Genomic DNA, 20189 nt, shown 5'->3' with positions numbered 1-20189 from the left:
AAAGGAAGCAAGAAACAACAACCATTCACACAAGTAAAATCACGAACCAGCAAAAGTAAAAATATCACATCGTAAGTTTCCAACAACACACACATGACATGAGAAGAAACATAGCACAGGAAGTAAGAAACGAAGACTTTCACACAAATAAAATCATGAGCCACCATATTTAAAAATACCAAATCATAAGTTTTCAACAACACACAAATGACATGAGAAGAAACCTAGCACAGGAAGCAAGAAACAGCAGACTTTCACGCAAATAAAATCTTGAACCTTCATAAATAAAAATACCAAATCATAAGTTTCCAAAAACACACACACGACAAGGGAAGAAGCCTAGCACAGGAAGCAAGAAACAACAGACTTTCACACAAGTAAAATCATGAACCAGCATAAGTAAAAATACCAAGTCGTAAGTTTCCAACAACACACACACGACATGAGAAGATACCTAGTAAAGGAAGCAAGAAACAACAGAGATTCACAAAAGTAAAATCATGAACCAGCAAAAGTAAAAATACGACATCATAAGTTTCCAACAACGTACACATGACATGAGAAGAAACATAGAACAGGAAGCAAGAAACGAAGACTTTCACACAAGAAAAATCATGAACCAGCATATTTAAAATACCAAATCATAAGTTTCCAACAACACACAGACGACATGAGAAGAAACATAGCACAGAAAGCGAGAAACAGCAGACTTTCCCACAAATAAAATCTTGAACCATCATAAATAAAAATACAAAATCATAAGTTTCCGAAAACACACGACATGAGAAGAAACCTGGCAAAGGAAGCAAGAAACAAAAGACTTTCACACAAGCAAAATCATGAACCAGCATAAGTAAAAATACCAAATCATGAGTTTCCAACAACAAACACACGACATGAGAAGAAACCTAGCAAACGAAGCAAGAAACAACAGACTTTCACACAAGTAAAATCACGAGCCATCGCAAGTAAAAATAGCAAATCATAAGTTTCCATCAACACACACACGACATGAGAAGAATACTAGCAAAGGAAGCAAGAAATAAAAGACTTTCACACAAGCAAAATCAAGAACCAGCATAAGTAAAAATACCAAATCATGAGTTTCCAACAACAAACACACGACATGAGAAGAAACCTAGCAAACGAAGCAAGAAACAACAGACTTTCACACACGTAAAATCATGAGCCATCGCAAGTAAAAATACCAAATCATAAGTTTCCAACAACACACACACGACATGAGAAGAAACCTAGAAAAGGAAGTAAGAAACAACAGACATTCCCACAAGTAAAATCATGAACCAGCATAATTAAAAATACCAAATCATAAGTTTCCAACAACAAGCACACGACATGAGAAAAAACCTAGCACAGGTAGCAAGAAACGAAGGTTTTCACACAAGTAAAATCGTGAACCAGCATAAGTAAAAATACCAAATCATTAGTTTTCAAAAACACACATGCGACATGAGAAGAAACCTAGCAAAGGAAGCAAGAAACAACAGACTTTCACACAAGTAAAATCATGAGCCATCGCAAGTAAAAATATCAAATCATAAGTTTCCATCAACACACGCACGACATGAGAAGAAACCTAGAAAAGGAAGCAAGAAACAACAGACATTCCCACAAGTAAAACCATGAACCAGCATAAGTAAAAATACCCAATCATAAGTTTCCAACAACAAACACACGACATGTGAAGAAACCTAGCACAGGTAGCAAGAAACGAAGGTTTTCACACAAGTAAAATCGCGAACCAGCATAAGTAAAGATATCAAATCATAAGTTTCCATCAACACACACATGACATGAGAAGAAACCTAGCAGAGGAAGCAAGAAACAACAGACATTCCCACAAGTAAAATCATGAACCAGCATAAGTAAAAATACCAAATCATAAGTTTTCAACAACAAACACACGACATGAGAAGAAACCTAGCACAGGTAGCAAGAAACGAAGGTTTTCACACAAGTAAAATCGTGAACCAGTATAAGTAAAAATACCAAATCATAAGTTTCCAACAACAAACACACGACATGAGAAGAAACCTAGCAACGGAAGCAAGAAACAACAGACTTTCACACAAGTAAAATCATGAGCCATCGCAAGTAAAAATATCAAATCATAAGTTTCCATCAACAAACACACGACATGAGAAGAAACCTAGCACAGGTAGCAAGAAACGAAGGTTTTCACACAAGTAAAATCGTGAACCAGCATAAGTAAAAATACTAAATCATAAGTTTCTAACAACACGCACACGACATGAGAAGAAACCTAGCAAAGGAAGCAAGAAACAACAGACATTCCCATAAGTAAAATCATGAACCAGCATAAGTAAAAATACCAAATCATAAGTTTCCAACAAAAAACACACGACATGAGAAAAAACCTACCAAAGGAAGCAACAAAGAACAAACTTTCATGATTTTACTTGTGTAAAAGTCTGCTGTTTCTTGCTTCCTTTTGCTAGGTTTCTTCTCATGTCATCTGTGTGTTGTTTGGAAACTTATGATGTGGTATTTTTACTTATGTTGGCTCATGATTTTAGTTGTGTGAGAGAGGGATGCTTAAATTGGGTAAAATCCTTGGTATTAGACACATGTGCTAAACAACATATCTAAAGGATTAAGCTTATTATAAGTAAAATTTTTTATTAATGAAAACGAATTTACAAACATCACTAAAACAAAGGAAAAGCAGTTAAAAAACACGACAAAAAAAACATAAATAAAGTCTTATGAAGGATCGTAATATAGGCAAAAAGAACCGTGTATTATAGAAAGATGGGGATCCTAGCATGCATTTCAGGGGCCGGGGCTGATATTAGAGCTAAATTTAAGCCGTATTAAGAGCTTCTAACAAAAATATCTCGTTTCTTTGAGATAAAGTTGTGAAGATTTCACGGCATCGTGACAGTGTACGACTTCCTCCACACTCTACTGTAAATCATTTCCAGAGGACGGACTAAATTGGAATGAAGACGGAAAACGTCTATTTCCATTCCTCTCAATATATTTTCAGTAATTAATAAAAAAAAATTTGCTCAAAATAAGTGTTTCAAAAAAAGTAAAGAACTCCATTAAACCAAAAATGAAAAAAAATAGAATCAAATAATCTATCAAGACTGTAACTACCACAAATCAGAATCAGTAAGTAAATGAAACCCAAAACAAACAGAAATTAAAATGATTCATACTCAAACCGAGCAGAAATTAATTTGAGTAGGGTTCTAAACCCTAATCTTTCTAAAAAGTAGAATATAATTTGTACTTTACTGAAAAAACAAATCAAATGAATTTACTGAAAAAATATGCATTGTAAGTTTAATATACATATGCTGATATTTATTCCTTAAAATTTTAATTAATTTTTGTTTTCTTAAAGTTATAAGTGAAAACATTTAAAAGAATTTTTTTCTGTAAAGTACAAATTGTATTCTGGCTTTTAGAAAGCATAGGGTTTACAACCTTACTCAGATTAATTTCTGCTCGTTTTGAGTTTCACTTATTTTGATTTCTGTTTGTTTTGGGTTTAATTTATTTATTGATACTGATTTGTTGTAGTTGTATGCTTGGTACATTATTTGATTCTATTTTTGTTCATTTTTGATTTAATTCTTTATTTTTTTTAAAAACTTATTTTGTGCAAAAAGTTTTTTTGATCAATGTCTGTTCGTTTTATATTGACATAGTCTTTTTCAGGAAGAAAGACTGAGCCTCTTTTGAACATAAACAACCATTCTTGCTTGACTTGACTTGCTTTATTTACTACTTATTACAAAATAAACTATATACAAGCAACCACCCGGGGAAGGCTCAAAAAGCCTGATGAAGGACGGCTGCAATCCTCAAATTCTCAATCTTGTACGAATTTCATTTAAAAAAGAAAAAAAAAAGACCTGAACACTCTCTCTCAATTAACCATTAATACCAAAATCTATGAAAAAAAAAAAACTGAGACATAAAGAGTAATAATGACAATAATAATAAATTATCTCCCCTCTCCCAATAAACGTTTTTTTATTTTTACTTTAAACGACCCAATGTGTTCAGCTTCCCGAACGCCAAGTGGGATATCATTCCAAATAGCCGGAGCCAAATATTGAATTCTGAAACCTGAACATGTGGTGTCTCGATACTCAACGGTAAAAGTTTCCACCTCTCTAGTCGCATACCTGTGGAGTGAACTATTTACGCGAAAAAAAATTGTAAAAAACTGGAGGACATACATCATTCCAACACCTATAGGCAAAAATAGCAGCTTGGTAATCGCGAATCTGACCAATGTTAAGCAAACTTAATTTTTTTAAACATGACGCGGTGTCATTCACATTTTCTATATAATTCCCAAGAAGACGTAGTGTTTGGTTTTTTAAAATCTGCACTCTTTTGAAATTTGCGTAAAAATTGCTAGACCAAATGACACAACCATAAGAAATATAAGGCGCAACAATGCTATGATACAATAATAAAAGAACCGATAATGGTAAAAAATGCTTCAAACGACGTAAAATTCCCAGACCTCTAGCAACTTTAGTTGCAACAAGATCACTATGGTGCTTCCAAGACAAATTACAATCAAGCTGGAAGCCCAAATAACGCACCTCATGCACCTATGACAAAGGCTTACCATTAAAAAATATTTCACCATCAACACTCGGAGGCTTACCTACTCTCCTAAAAATCCTAAAATTAGTTTTTTTAACATTCACTGACAAAAGGCTCAAACTTGTAAATACATAAAATGACTTTAAAACCCTATTTACTTTCAACAATAGATCATCAATCCTTCGATTAGACATAGTTAAAGCAGTATCATTTACGAAAGTCGTGATAAAACACTCCGGTAAGTAAAAACGCATTGAATCAACATGCACAAGGTACAGAAGTGGTCCCAAGACATATCCCTGAGGTACACCACACTTCACTTGATAGGGAGAAGAAAATGCATCATTAAAAACAGCTTGAATAGATATTTCACTTAAAAAACTATCAACCCATTTCAGATAATTACCACGAACTCCAAGGGACTGTAGACGTTTGAGTAAAATTTTAAAATCCACTGTATCAAACGCCTTTCTAAAATCAATAAAAACAGTCAAAGGGATTTCACCACGTTCAAAGCATCTATTTACAATATCACAGAGAGAATGCACGGCGTCCGACGTCGAGTGACCTTTCCTAAAGCCGAACTGAGTTTCACTTAACATCCCTGTTTTCGTAAGGTAATCATACAGCCTTTTATGCAAAATTTTTTCAAATATTTTTGAAAACAGGGGAAGGATTGATATAGGTCTATAATTTTCGATATCTAGCTTAGACCCACCTTTATGGAGGGGTATGACTTTTGCCCTTTTAAGCGCATCGGGGAATACCCCAGTTTCCAAGGAAAGATTGATTATGTGGACGAGACATGGTATTAAATAACACATCACTGATTTAAAAGTCTTCAAATTAATTCCATCTCTCCCTGCTGAATTAGATTTGATTGTTTTCACAACCTTCAGAATTTCATCTCCAGTACACGGTTGAAATTCAATTTCATTTCCAATTCCTCTTTCATCCAAAAATTTGTCCTCCAAGGAATCATTATTAAAATTCACTAACCGTGCACATTTTGACCAATACTTGAAAAGAACTCAGCAAATTTATTAGTAATAATCATTTCATCACTCACTGCTTCTCCTTGAATCAGCAGCGAATTGGGTGGAGCTTCTTTCCTCTTTCCCAATAGGGCATTTATAACCTTCCAAGTTCCTCTCACATTATCCTTATTTAAACTCAGTTTGTTGGCAAAATATTCTTTTTTTGCTTTCCTTCTCATTGAGTTCACTTTATTGCGTATTATTTTAAACTCTTCCAATTTCTTTACACACTTACTATTTAAATAGTCTGTATACACTTGACTTCTTAAATCTGACGTTTCAAGAATTTTTGTAGTTATCCAAGGCTTCCTGGGTTGATCCTTATGCGGTTTCACAAATTTTACTGGGCAAGTCTTGTCATAAATTGGCTGTATGATCCCCATCATGCAATCAAATGCCCCAGAAGCGTCATCTTTTATCTCCAAAATCTCGCTAAGATCAGTGCCGCTTAACTCATCACCAAACCTAAAAACCTTTTTCCTTCCATAAAAACCTTTAATACACCCTGGGCATAACCAACAACCCTTGTCCCTACACTCTGGGGTTTGTTTCAACCTCATAAGCCTTGTTATATGCTATTTAGACTATTTTGAATGGAACGACTATCTCAAAATTTATATTAGACGCATTTCGGGACAATATGATGTGTGTGTAGAGAGGAGAGGGTAGCTGCCCTCTGATCACTTTGACTCTTAAAAAGAGCACTAGAGCATCTGACTACCAATCCAATGAGCCCCCTTTGAAGTTTATATAACCATACTTTCTATAAACACCCTATATGTTCCCAGGGCACAACTTACAATCCTTGCCCTGAGGGCTGGGGGGATTTGTTATCCTCAAACACATAATTCAAAAACTTTCTGATAGGCTTAAGAAAATGGCTATATCAAAACTTTGATTGGAAGTTTTTGGGGAAATGATAGGCGCGGAAGGAGACATTAGCCCTCTGATCCCTTTCGACTAATAAAAAAGGCACTATTCTCCTCAATTTCCAATCGAATGAGCCCTTTTTGAAGCTTCTACGACAAAACTTTCTATGAAAATGTTAGATGCCCCAAGGGCATAACTTACTACCCTTGTCATGAGGGCTATGGGGGATGGTTGTCATCCTCAAAGACATGATTTCTAGACCTTTCAACTACGTTGAACGAAATGGCCAGATCAAAATGTTGATCGGAAATGTTTGGGGAAATGATGGGCGTTGAGGGGGGCGATTCTCCCTCTATTACTTTCGACTATTAAAAAGGGCAATAGCCCTCTCAATATCCTATCGAAAGAGCCCTTTTTGATGTTTTTACGACAAAATTTTCTATATGACATTATATGCCCCCAGGGCATAACTTACAACCTTAGCCTTGAGGGCTGTTGGGGGTTGTCATACTCAAAAACATAATTTCCGAACCCTTCAAGTACGTTCAACAAAATTGCTATATCAAAATGTTGATCGGAAGTGTTTGGGGAAATGATGGGTATTATGGGGGGGGGCATTCGCCCTCCGATCGCTTTTGACTATTAAAAAGGGCACTAGCCCTTTCAATTCTCAATTGAATGAATCCTTTTTGAAGTTTCTATGACAACGCTGGTAAAGACCTAATTTCCAGAACTTTCAACTTCGTTGAACAAAATGTCTATTTAGAAATTTTGATTGGATTTTGTCGGGGAAATGATAGGCGTGAGAGGGGCGTTAGTTGCCCTCCAATCACTTTTGACTATTAAATAGGGCACTAGCCTTTTTTAAGTTTCTACGATTGCGCTTTCTACAAAACCTTATATGGCACCAGGACATAACATACAACCCTTGCGCTGAAGGCTGTGGGGGAAGTGTCTTCCTCAAAGACATAACTTCCAGACTATTCAACTACGTTGAACAAAATGGTTATCTCAAAGTTTTTATTGGATATTTTTGGAGAAATGGTGGGCGTGGGAGGGGTGTTAGTGTTCATCCAATCACTTTTGACTATTAAAAAGGGCACTAGCCCTTCGAAGTTGCTATTACAACGCTTTATAAAAACCTTTTATGCCCCCAGGGCCTAAATTACAACCCTTGCCCAGAGGGGTGGGGGGGGGGTTGATCATCCTCAAAGAAGTAATATCCAGAACTTTCAACTCCGTTGAGAAACATAACTATCTCATAATTTTGATTGGATGTGTTTGGGGAAATGGTGGGCGTGAGAGGGAAGTTAGTTGCCCTCCAATCAGTTTTGACTAGACTATTAAAAAGGAACTTTCATCTACCTTGAACAAAATGGCTACCCCAACATTTTAATTGGATGTGTTTGGGGAAATGGTGAGCTTGAGAGGGGGGCTAGTTGCCCTCTAATCACTTTTGACTATTAAAAAGGGCACTAGCCCTTTCAGTTTCCAATCGAATGATTCCTTTTTGAAGTCTCTACGAAATTTGCTTTCTATAAAAACTTATATGCGCCTAGGGTATAACTTACAACCCTTATCCCGAGGGGTTGGGGGGGGGTTGTCATCCTCAAAATCATAATTTTCAGAACTTTAAACTACATTGAACAAAATGGCTATATCAAAATTGTAATTGAATGTGTTTGGGGGAATGGTGGGCGTGAGAGGTTGGTTAGTTGCTCTCCATTCACTTTCGACTATTAAAAAGGGCACAAGCAGTTTCAATTACCAATCAAATGAGCCTTTTTATAAGTTTTTACGACAACATTTTCTATAAGAGCCTTATATGCCCTCCGGGTATAACTTACAACTCTTACTGAGGGCTCTGAGGGGGTTGTCATCCTAAAAAACCTAATTTACAGAACTTTTAATTACGTTGAACAAAATGAATATCTCAAAATTTTGATTGGCTGTTTTTGGGGAAATGGTGGGCGTGAGAGAGGGCTTAGTTGCCCTCCAATAAACTCTCAACTATTAAAAAGGGCACTACCCCTTTCTATTTTCAATCTAACGAGTCCTATTTGAGGTTTTACGACAACGCTTTCTATAAAAAAACCTCATATGCCCCCAGGGCACTACTTACAACACTTGCTCTGAGGGCTGTGGGGGTTGTCATCCTCAAAGACATAATTTCCAGAACTTTCAAGTACGTTGAAAAAAAAGGTTTCCTCAAAATTTTGATTGTACGTGTTTGGGAAAATTTTGGGCCTGAGAGAGCGGTTAGTTGCACTCCAATTACTTTCGACTATTAAAAAGGCCATTAGCCATTTCAATTTCCAATGGAATGAGCCCTTTTTGAAATTTCTACGAAAACATTCTCTATAAAAACCTTGCATGACCCCAGGGTATAACTTACAACCCTTGCCCTGAGGGCTGTGGGAGGGGGGGGATGTCAACCTTTAAGACCCAGTTTCCAAAACTTTCAACTCCATTGAACAAAATTGCTATCTAAAAATTAGGATTGTATGTGTTTGTGGAAAAGGTGGGCGTGAGAGGGGGTTAGTTGCCCTCCAATCACTTTCGACTATTAAAAAGGGCACTAGCCCATTGAATTTCCAATCGAATGCATCCTTTTTCAAGTTTCTACGACAAAGCTTTCAATAAAAACCTTATATCCCCCCAGGGTATAACTTATAACCCTTTCCCTGAGGGCTCTGAAGAGGTTATCATCATCACAGACCTAATTTCCAGAAATTTCTACTACATTGAACACAATGGGTATCTCAAAATTTTGATCAGATGTGTTTGTATAATTGGTGGGCGTGGAAGGGGTGTTAGTTGCCTTCCAATCACTTTCGACTATATAAAAGGGTATTAGCCATTTCAATTTCCAATCGAATGAGCCCTTTTGAAGTTTCTACGACAACTCTTTCTATAAAAATTTTATATGCCCCCAGGCATAACTTATAACCCTTGCCCTGAGGGCTGTCGGAGGGTTTTAATCCTCAAAGACTTAAGTTTCAGAACTTTCAACTTCTTGGAAGAGAATGGCTATCTCAAAATTTTGATGGGTTGTGTTTGGGGAAAAGATGGGAGTGAGAGGGGGGTTAGTTGCCCTCAAATTACTTTCAACTATTAAAAGGGCACTAGCCCATTGAATTTCCAATCGAGTGGGCCTTTTTTGAAGTTTCTACGACAACGCTTTCTATAACAATCTTATATGCCCCCAGGGGACAACTTAGAACCCTTGCCTTGAGGGATGTGTGCGAGTATCCTCCTCAAAAATATAATTTCTGTCTGGATATAAACTACGCTGAACAAAATGACTATCTCAAAATTTTGATTGGATGTGTTTTGGGAAATGGTGGGCCTGGAAGGGGTGTTAGTTGGCTTCCAATCACTTTTGACTATTAAAAAGGGCACTAGCCACTCCAATTTCCAATTGAATGAGCCCTTTTCGAAGTTTCTACGACAACTCCTTCGATACGAAGTGCCCTGGTCTAACCCCCAAAAAAATAATAAATTGAGCCAAAATCGTTATTTTCCTAGGCAGCGCGATTACGCTGCCTATGATAAAGTGGAAAGGGATGCTTAAAGTTTGTAAACACCTAGGTATTAGAGACACGTGCTAAACAACATATCTAAAAGATTACGCTTATTGTAAATAAAATTTCTATTAATAAAAACAAATTTACAAACATTATTAAAACAGAAAAAACTCAGTTAAAAACACGACAAACAAAAAACAAATCATGAAAAAAGGCTTATAAAAGATCGTAATATAGGCAAAAGAACCGTGTATAATAGAAAACTGGGGTTCCTAGCATGCATTGCAGAGGACGGGTTACCTATTAGAATTAAATTTAAGCCGTATTAAGAGCGTTTAACAAAAATATATCATTTCCTTGAACTAAACTTATGAATATTTCACAGTATCGTGACAATAAATGACTGCAGCCCCTCCCACCCTCCTACCAATCATTTTCAGAGGACGGACTGATATTAGAGCAAAATTTAAGCCATATTAACAGCTTTGAACGAAAATGCATCATTTCTTTGAGTACGTGTCAGATTTTTGTCCCCCTCCCCACCACGAAAAAAATTCTATTAACACCTCAACCTCAACTTTTAACCTGTAAAAACATATTACTCCATGCAATTCACACTATACTATCACACTGTTACTGCCCTGCGGCCCCCTGTGACACCCCTTCACCACCCCAAGACATTTTTCAGACATCTCTGGCTAAAAATTATGCTTTCAACCCATTGATTCAATTTTTTTTTCGCAAGCCTAGCCTATCATAATAACCTCCAAAAGACACCCCGCCACAGCGACTTTACATGCCTTTCATCCACGTGGCATACCCCCATTCATAATAACCTACAAAAGACGCCCTACACCACGACAGTATTGCACGCACCTCCTCTCCACACAGCACGCCCCTTCATCAGCCCTAGGACATTTTTCAACCTTTTCAATCCAAAAATAAGCTTGTGAATTTAAATTAAACAGTATATTTTTTGTTGGAAAGCAGCACACTCCAAGCAATTCATATCACAGTGCCATTATTTGACTTTCCCCTTTTAACCCCTCATTCATCATTCCTAAGGACATTTTCACATGTTTCATGTTAAGAATTACACATTCAATCCAATAATTCAAGTTGTCGCGAACCAGGCCTATCACGACGCTCCCTAAAATACTCCACATCATCATGATATTACGCGACTGGTAAATTAAAACCCTATTTAGAGGTATTTCTAAGAGTTTTTAACGAAAATGGTGCATTTCTTTGAGGAAAGACTATTAATATTTCACACCATCGCACCACATTATTACAGGCCCTCCGCCAACATTTTGTTGTGTGATGTCGTTGTTTATCCTGTCTATGTTACCTCAGTTGATTTTTTCAGACTGCATTTAGGAAGTTTATTTCGTTGGAAACCTATGACTCAACATCTTTTTATAGTGGTGTGTCGTGGTATATCTTGTCAGTGTTACCACTGTTAATATTTTAAAAGTGCATTTTGGAAGTTTCTCGTTTGAAACGTATGACTCAAAATTTTTTTAGTGTTGTTTCACGCTTTATCGTCTCTTTTTTACCTCAATTGATGTTTCAAAGTGGATTTCGGAAGTTTTTTCGTTCAAAAAGTATAACTCAGAATGTTCATGTAGTGCAATATCGTGGTTTATCTTGTCAGTGTCACCTCTCTTGATGCCTTCAAAGCGCATTATGGAAGTTTTTTTTCGTTTTAAACCTATGACTCAGAACTTTTTTTTTACATATTGTTGTATCCTTGTTTATCTTATCTGTGTTACATCTCTTGATGTTTTCAAAGTGCATTTTGGAACCTTTCTAGTCTGAAACGCATGACTCAAGATATTTTTGTAGTGTTTTGTCATGGTTTATCTTGTCTGTGTTACCTCACTTGATGTTTCAAAGTGCACTTTTGGAGTTTTTTTTCATTTGAAACATATGACTCAGAATGTTTCTTGTAGTGTTGCGTTAAGGTTTGTGTTGTCAGTGTTCCCTCTTTTTATGCTTCCAAAGTACATTTTAAAGTCTTTTGCCTTTGAGACCTATGACTCAGAATGTTTTTTAGTGTTGTATCATGGCTTATCTTGCCACTATTACCTCATTTGACGTTTCAAAGTACATTTGGAAGTTTTATCGTTTGAAACGTATGACTCAGGATGTTTTTATAGTTTTGCGTCCTGCTATATCTTGTCTGTGTTACCTCTGTTAATATTTTCAAAGAGCATTTTGTAAGTTTCTCGTTTAAAACCTATCACTCCAGATATATTTTAGTGTGTCGAGGTTCATCGTGTCAATGTTACCTTACTTGATGTTTTCCAAATGCATTTTGGAAGTTTTTTCGTTTGAACCTATGACTCAGAATGTTTTCATGGTGTTGTGTCATGATTTATTTTGTCAGTGCTACCTCTCTTGATGTTTTCAAAGTTTATTTTGGAAGTTTCTTCGTTTTAAACTTAAAACTCAGGAGGTTTTTATTGTCTTTTGTAAGGGTTTATCTTGTCTGTGTTACCTCTGTTGCTACTTCAAATTGGATTTTGGAAGTTTTCTCGTTTGAAACGTATGACTCAAGATATATTGTAGCGTTGAGTCGTGGTTTATCTTCTCTGTGCTACTTCAGTTGATGTTTCGAAGTGCATTTTGAAAGTTTTTTCGGTTGAAACATTTGACTCAGAATGTTTTTGTAGTCCTGTGTCGTGGTTTATTTTGTCAATGTTAACTCTCTTGATGTTTTCAAAGTGCATTTTGCAATTTTTTTCGTTTGAAACATATGAGTCATGATGTTTTTATTGTGTTGTGTCTTGTTTCCTCAATTGATGTTTTCAAAGTGTATTTGGAAGTTTTCTCGTTAGAAACGAATGGCTCAGGATGTTTTTTTAGTGTAGCGTCCTGCTCTATCTTGTCTGTGTTACCTCTGTTAATATTTTCAAAGTGCATTTTGCAATTTTTCTTTTGAAACATATCACTCCAGATATTTTTTAGTGTTGTGTCGAGGTTTAACTTGTCAGTGTTACACACTGATACGATAAATTTCCATAATGCAATTTGAAGGCATCAAGAGAGGTAACACAAAAGTATAAAAACAATCTTATTCGTACGTTTCAAGTTAAAAAACTTCCAAAATGGACTTTGAAATATCAACAGAGGTAACATCAAATATCTTGATGTTTTCAAAGTGCATTTTGGAAGTTTTTCGTTTCAAACGTATGACTTGGGATATTTTAGTAGTTTTGTGCCGTGGTTTGTCTTGTCTGTGTTACCTCTGTTAATGTTTTCAAAGTACATTTTGGAAGTTTTTCGTTTGATACGTATGACTCAGGATGTTTTTTTTAGTGTTGTGTCGTACTTTATCTTGTCACTGTTACCTCTCTTGATGTTTTCAAAGTGCATTTTGCCAGTTTTCCGTGTGAAATAATAAGGGCCCTAGCCCTCTCAATTGTCAATTGAATGTCACTAAGAGAGCACATTCAAATATTATTCCACAATCAACTATAGCTGTAGTAACAAATTTACAGTCAATAATTCCGAGCATCATTCACTGATATTTTTCTGCGAACTAAAAAGAAAAATAATTCAATATTCCTTTTACTTCAAGTACCTGCTTAAAGTGTTGATTTCATAATTGAATTCATACATAAATAAATAACTAGCACTCAAGGTCGGAGAAATCGTTTGCTTTTTATTGGTCTTTCAAGTGCTTTAAAGAATCATCATTGTGGAGTTTGTTTATAATTCATTAAGTCTCAAGATTGTCCTAGGAGAAAATAATTGCGCAACTAACGTTCAAGATTAGACATATTGCTTAGACAATATTTCATTGCTGCTTCAAGTGCCTTAGAATGACCTTGGTTAGTGAGGGGGTGCTCACTCTGTGAAAAGGTGTTTTTCTTTCTATTCCGTTTATTTTAAACTAACTATCGTACTGCTGATTATAAACAAACTAATACGCAAAAAATGTTCTCTTCATGCTTAACAACAACATAAGAAATAACCTTCTGCATGCGTATATCATTTTCATTTCATATTTTAAAAATATCAAAAATAGTTCGAAAATTAAAAGTAAGAGGATCTTCAAGAGAGTGTTTATTATAGAGAAAAAATAAACATATTCATTAAAAAAGTATACTGTAAGTCCTTTGAACTGATTTTTTTATTCGTAAGCAACGAAGAATTTTAAAATATTCAAGAAGCAAAAACAAAATTGGTTAAACCTGTTAAAACAAGTCGTGGTAAAAAAAACATTTCGTGAAAGAATTATTTTTTCTGTCTTTCAAATGGATAACTATATTTTCTAAGGTGTTGATCAAGCTTGTTTTGTCTCCAAATTCTTGTTAAAGACGTTCTGAACCTGTTTCTAATGTATTGGATTTTAATTGGAGGTATGCTACAAAAGACTTAAAACATGAAATTTCTTCTTCGTCTTTTACAGCAGCTTCTTCTTACTCTCCTAAAATTTGATTATATTCCATACTCAACTTAGTAACTTTCTCTTTTAAAGACTTTTTTGAGTTTGAAAAGCGAGTTATAGATAATAAGGCTTGTCCTAGGTGAGATCTGCAATAAATTTTTCTTGAGTCAAGTCCATCATTTTCACTTAGAAACATACCGTTTTCAATTTGCATCTTAGCAGTTACTTTTTTCAATAGCACATTTTCATATAGAGCAGTAGCAGGTTGAGTTTCAGCTCTGCTTGAAGAATCTAAAGTTTTTCCGGAGTACATGTTTTGGCCGTCTCTGGGACTGGTTGATATTGATGAAGATTGTTGAAAGTGATGCCTCGCAGATTTATTTCTTTACAAAAATTCGTCCCGGAAAAAATTGGTTGGAGATATACATATTGAAAAGGAACTTCAGAAAAAAATAGAAAAAGAGAAAGAGAGCCCTTACCAACTTAGATAAAAGGATTTTAAATGCACTTTGATAGCTAGGTAAGCTACAAAGATACGTAACATAGATTCCCCAAGCACTTTGGTAGTCAAGCAAGTTACCAACTTACATAGCAAGGATTCCCAGGCACTTTGGATTGTCCTTAAGTCTCTATAATTATGCCTATAGAAATGGTAGGAGTCTGTTGCAGCCCCTCAAATTTGTTTTTTTTTCTTATAATTGGCTTATTCTTTACCTATATAGTGTATCGTAAACACTTGCAACATATATTAGAAAATCTGAAATTACTCTATCGTTATAACTGTATATGTAAGGTCTTAATCAAAAAGGATCTTTGAACATATCTGGTTATTCTCCAATCACTTTTGACTTAAATAAAAGTACTTTGAGTCTGATTTTCTGATTGAACGAGCATCCCCCAAAGTCTGTATGGCCTAGAGGAAGGGGATACAGCTCTCCTCCTGCATAATATATAGTCTTATCGTTATTCGGATGTACATTGCTATTTTATTTCAAGATAAAAGCATAGAACAGAAAAAGCCTATTCCTGGCAATAAAGAGGGGTCACATTTTGTTTCTAACTCTCCCTCTTTCTTTAAAACTATTTTTATATTTATCTATCGTATTGTCGATATTTAGTCGATTTGGAAGTATAAATGCTCTAATTAATGGTTTCTGCCCTCCCCCCTCCCCTCCTGGATATGGATAGATAGTGAACCTACAGTAAATTAAATGTAATTAATAATTTTATGGCTAGCTTAGCCGAAGAAAGTCACTGGTTACTGGCAAACGTCTCTGAGCATAATATAGCTATTTTGGAGAGAGGGAGAGGAGAGAGTAATGAATTTCATATTCTTAATGTCTTTAAGTATATTTTGTACTTTCCATCCGATAAAAATGCGCCCTCCCCCCAAAAAACGTCCTGAATAGGAATCTGAGGAGTATATTTCAATTTGTACCTGGGGTTCACTTTTTTTTAGTAACAGGTGCTGAAAAGCACATCATTTAAAAATTTCATTATGCTGTAATTTCATTTTTATTTTCAATGTTCTAATAAGTACGTAAGAAAACTATTTGTAATATAATTTATTTTCAGTAAAGCGCCACTGACGCATTAGGTTTTAAACTTTTACAGTTAGGGAAGGAGACAGTAACCATAATCTTGTGTTTTGTGTTTTTTTTTTTTTTAAATTTTGATTCAAATATTTAATTAAAGCTTTATTACTTTTAAGATTAATTTGTTCATTTATACTAGAAGAACAAAATAATAAAAACGAAAGCAATACGAAACCAGAAGAATAGAACAACAAGAGCAGTACAAGAAAAGATAAGAAAACTAGAAACAATATTTTTTTAAAGGAAAACCAAGGAAATTGACCCTCCCCCTCGCGCTAGTTACGAATATAGTAAAAATTTCCCTATCATTGATAGTACGGTGTTCAAGAACAAGGAAATTAGAATAATGCATGTTTTTTTATTTCTACAATAAATACACTATATTTGTAATCAATTCAAAAAATATCACAATTTAAAAAACACTTAGAAAAAAAACAACAAAATATTTACATAGAATAAGCACTGTGGAGTTAAATATTAAAAAACAGTGCATAAAAGCATTTAGAAAGGGAACGTTTCTAAATCAAGGAAGATACTTTGAGCATCATGCTCCCAATTATTAACGAAAATATTCCATTTTTCAATTCTTTTAAGAAACTTTATAAATAGGGCTTCTTCCTCCTCGCTTAAGGGAGGTGCTCCCCAAGCATCAAAAAACTACAAGCAAAATGGAGATTCCTAGATGATGTTAATTTAGTTATTTCAAATATTTAGACTTAGAAATAGTAAATCCAAGAAAATTCTCAGTCCCAAATATGAATCTAGAATAAAAATGAAAAATAGGAAAACTTAATTATTTGTTACAAGTATAGTTAACGTCTTCTTGACACTTAAAAAAATACTGTTACCAACGTTGTTAAGCAGCCTCTCCCCCCTCGTCTAAGAAAAAATCATTGATATGGTTTATATTCAACTCCAATGACAGGAATTGAGTGTTTGTCAAAAATAAAGCCAATGAAAAAATATAATTTAAAATAACTTTAGTTGTCTTAAGTAGCATCCTATGTATGCATTACCTCTGATATTTGTTACTACCAGTTGAATTATTTACCTATTATATAACTGTCTTCAAAAATAAATTTTATTCGCGCCCCTCCTCTTCCTACAAAAAAATAAATTGCATGTAATACCAGAACGGGTTGGATTTGTCAATCTAGTTTAAGTTGTGTTTCGTAAAAGGTTTGCAGTGTCAAGTTGCCCTCGTTTGAACCTCTTTATTTAAGTAAAAACAAGGAACTGAACCTAAATAAATTTTATGTTATAAAAAATTAAACTATACAAAAAAATAATAAATGTTCGTTTAGCGAGGAATATAAAAATTTATTTACATCTCAATCTGGGATAACTCACTAATAAGATTAGTATGTCATAAATTTATATCTTTAGGTTAAGAATGTCACCCTGAATCCAAAAATAACACTCAATAAGGAACTCAATTAATAGTTTATAAAAAAAATAGAAAAAAGGGGGAGGGGTAGAGCATATATTTGAAAATAAAAGGATAATTCTTTCCTAAAGAAAACTATGTAGTCTTACAGTCTATGGCAATTAATTATAATAACTAAGGAATTTATATGTATGTAGGTAGATAATAGTACCACTATAACCATGTTTTATTTATATACGATCGTCCCCCTGCCTCCTTCTCAATCAAGAAATGTTTTCTGCCCCCCCCCCCGGATATGGGTAGCTAGCGAACCTTCAGTAAATTAAATATAGTTACAAATATTATGAATAGATTGGGTAAAGAGAGTCACTGGTGACTGGCAATCGTCTCTGAGGATCATATAGCTATTGTAGAGTTAGGTGGGGGTAATTTGACTTTTTAGATCATGGAAGCTTTTAAATTACAACATTCTATATGGATATGGGTAGCTAGCGAACCTTCAGTAAATTAAATATAGTTACAAATATTATGAATAGATTGGGTAAAGAGAGTCACTGGTGACTGGCAATCGTCTCTGAGGATCATATAGCTATTGTAGAGTTAGGTGGGGGTAATTTGACTTTTTAGATCATGGAAGCTTTTAAATTACAACATTCTAAATTACCATATTTGACATTGTTAAGTAAAAATTGTCAAAATCAAGTTTTAAATTCAGTCACCCATCCAACTCTCAACTGATAGGATATGAGGATGTTTGTTATCTTTTCCTTACAATATTACTCATTATGTATGATCCAAAAAACTTTTTCCGTAGACCCATCCCTGAACGTTTCATTTTTCTAACCCAACCCTTTCAAGATAACCAAAAGTAGCTAAAATAGAATTTTACATATATCTCAAAATACAAGGAAAAAGGGTGGGGGGGGGGTAGTTTTTCACTGGAAATATTATGTAATTTTAAAGTCTATACCAGGGGTGGCCAACCCAAATTATCGTGTGGGCCACTTTAGAAATATATCATAATTCCGCGGGCCACATATAAAATGATATATACCAATATTATATTTAGACCTATTATAGATATTTTCTGGAGTAACAAATTGAAAAATAATTAATTTTCATTAATTATGTTTACTATTATTTTTACATACAAACATAGATAATGTAATAACAATAATGATACTAAATGCACATTGTAAAAAATGTATAACACTAAAAAAAAAAATAAAGAAGTAGAAAAATTAAATCATAGAAAAAATATTTATTTTACTAGAGCGATATTTGTTTCGCCCCTTTTTCACTTAACTTTTGCAAGTCTATCTTAATTTAGGAATTTGCACATCATGATTGGTGCTGAAAGTTAGCGTCCGTTATGCTTTTTGCGTGTCTTGTGTTTGGTTAATTTCATTTTAGAAAAAAAAAACCATTCGTAGGTGTGAGCTGAACCAAAATCGCTAACAACTTTTTGTGCGAAATTTCTTAAATTGCATAATTTTTCTTTTTTGACGTAAATATAAAAAAGAATCTATTTTTGATTCCGAATTTTCAAACATGCGTTTTAATTCGTTATTGTTCTGTATGTCAATCAGATCCATTTGGAGATATCCTGGGACACACTCAATTTCAATATGAAAAGGAGATGAATAGGCTATATTTCAAATATTTTGGGGTATTTTTCAACTCTAAATTATTGAATCGGCTTTCAAAAGTATCTGCAAGTTTCCTTATTTCTTTCGCATATTTGATAATTGTTATATTTTGATTTTTTTAATTCTTTCAACAATGGAGAGTGGTAAGCATTATTAAATATCCATAGTGATTTGAATAACAACAATTTCTTCTCAAATGCTCTGATGTGATTAATTGTATCGACTATGAGGTTATCTTTTCGTTGCAACGATATATTTATTTCATTCAGTTTGTTGACAATATCCACTAAAAAGCATAAATCCGATAACCATTCACCATTTCTTAATTCTGCCATGGACCTCTGTTTGTCACTCATAAACATAAAAAATTTCTTCTCGTAACTGATAAAATCGCTGTAAACATCTTCCAAGACTTAACCATCAGACTCGACTCAAAGCATGTGATTGAATCTAAATCACCGTTTTTATAACTCTACTTGCATAACATGATACATTGATAACACTTGGGCTATACAACATAATAATATAATACGTGGACTATATACATCGATAAACAATATTGTTAAGAGTGAAACATCGAATCTTTAATGTTCCAAGATGTGCATGCATCATGAGGGCACAGAATATAAAAGTGTGATGAATCTCGATGGCCAAAAAATGTCTACGGTGGGCCACATGCGGCCCGCGGGCCGCGGCTTGGCCACTCCTGGTCTATACCAATTCATTATAATAACTAGATAATTTGTAAATGTGTTTTAATAAAACAAAACTGTCATAAAAGCTATCTCTGTCCATCCATATTAATTAAAATAATGCAAAAAAACTTTACTCGCCGTTCTTAAAGGATCACTACATTTCCTTTTCTCAGACATTTTCTCACTTAAGTTATTTAATTCGCTGTTTCAAACTATTCAAAGTCTATTCAGTTTCAAAGTCAACACTATTTCAATGTCTATTCAATTTCTGATTCTATCATTATTTTTATTTTACTTTATATAGGGCATTTCCAAGACCATTAGTTTTTCTCCTATTGACCTCTAATTCAAAAATCAACAATAACAATAAGGGTTTTCCTCGAAACATTACGTTGCTGACAAATTATTTCAGT

At 34.4% G+C, this 20189-nt stretch overlaps 1 protein-coding gene across 1 annotated transcript in view; it reads left to right on the top strand.

Moving 5' to 3' along the window:
• Positions 1-20189, top strand: part of LOC148956440 (ALK tyrosine kinase receptor-like) — a 114657-nt gene that overhangs the window by 53927 nt on the left and 40541 nt on the right. The window lies entirely within an intron of this gene.

Source organism: Artemia sp. Qi Xiang Cuo, chromosome 1 (assembly GCF_049724085.1).
Source record: "Artemia sp. Qi Xiang Cuo chromosome 1, ASM4972408v1, whole genome shotgun sequence".
NCBI classification, from domain to species: domain Eukaryota; kingdom Metazoa; phylum Arthropoda; class Branchiopoda; order Anostraca; family Artemiidae; genus Artemia; species Artemia sp. Qi Xiang Cuo.
This window is presented reverse-complemented; position numbering and strand designations above follow the sequence as displayed.